This window comes from Triticum aestivum, chromosome 4B (genome assembly GCF_018294505.1).
Source record: "Triticum aestivum cultivar Chinese Spring chromosome 4B, IWGSC CS RefSeq v2.1, whole genome shotgun sequence".
NCBI lineage: Eukaryota > Viridiplantae > Streptophyta > Magnoliopsida > Poales > Poaceae > Triticum > Triticum aestivum.
Window position 1 is genome coordinate 77,595,474 of NC_057804.1, and position 1,267 is coordinate 77,596,740.

Genomic DNA, 1,267 nt, shown 5'->3' on the forward strand with positions numbered 1-1,267 from the left:
ATATATATATATATATATATATATATATATATATATATATATATATATATATATATATCCAATTGGATGTACATTAGCATGAACTATTATTGTTGACATCACCCAAAGGTGAATACATTTGGAGGCACCATTATAAGCCCCAATCTTTCTCTGTGTCTGATTAAAACTTCATCACCACAAGTACTGCGTGAGTGTTAGCAATTGTAGAAGACTATATGATAGTTGAGTATGTGAAGTTTGCTAAACCAAAGCTCTAACATAGACTCTTCCTAAAAGTAAGATGAATTGCAATTGTTTGATGACTAAGAATGAAGTTTGCTAGTTTTCGAGAAAGTTTATGGTCTATGCTTTGACATGTGAATTGCTTGTTACTTTATCATGAAAAGTTTTATGAGATGAACTATTGTTATGACATATAATGATGCTAGTAAAGGTGATTGAAATTATCATTTATCAAACTTGTGCACCTTCTAGCATTCACACTTCATAAATTCTTTCTTTTATCATTTACCTACTCGAGGACGAGTAGGAATTAAGCTTGGGGATGCTGATACGTCTCCAACGTATCTATAATTTATGAAGCATTCATGCTATATTACTATGTGTTTTGAATGATTATGGGCTTTATTATACACTTTTATATCATTTTTTGGGACTAACCTATTAACCGGAGGCCTAGCCCATATTGCTGTTTTATTGCCTATTTCAGTATTTCAAAGAAAAGGAATATCAAACGGAGTCCAAACGGAATGAAACCTTCGGCAACGTGATTTTTTGGAAGATTATCATCCTGGAGGCTTGGAGATCAAGTCAGAAGATCCTTGAGGAGCCCACGAGATAGGAGGGCGCCCCCCCTATAGGGCGTGCCCCCCTATCTCGTTGTGACGCCCGGATACTTAAGTTACAGTAAACCACTGTTAATGATGCCACGTCAGCACAATTACTGTTGCTAATCTCGCGTTAGTTCGAAACTGATTCAAATTCAAATTCAAAATCAAATCAAACGGTAAAAGTTTTCAAACTTTAAAACTAAAATATTCGAATTGTGCCAAATAATGCGAAGTTAATTGTGGTGAAGAAACCCCACTTTTATAAAATGTTTTAATACCCTAAACTGATTAAAACAGTAGGTAAAACAATTAAATAAATGAATTTTGGGGTTTTATAAAATACTAAACTATTTTGTTTAGGGATAAAACCTTTCGTGGCAGTAGTTATAATTGTAACTCTATTTTAGCTATTTTTGTAAAACTATAAACTATTATAT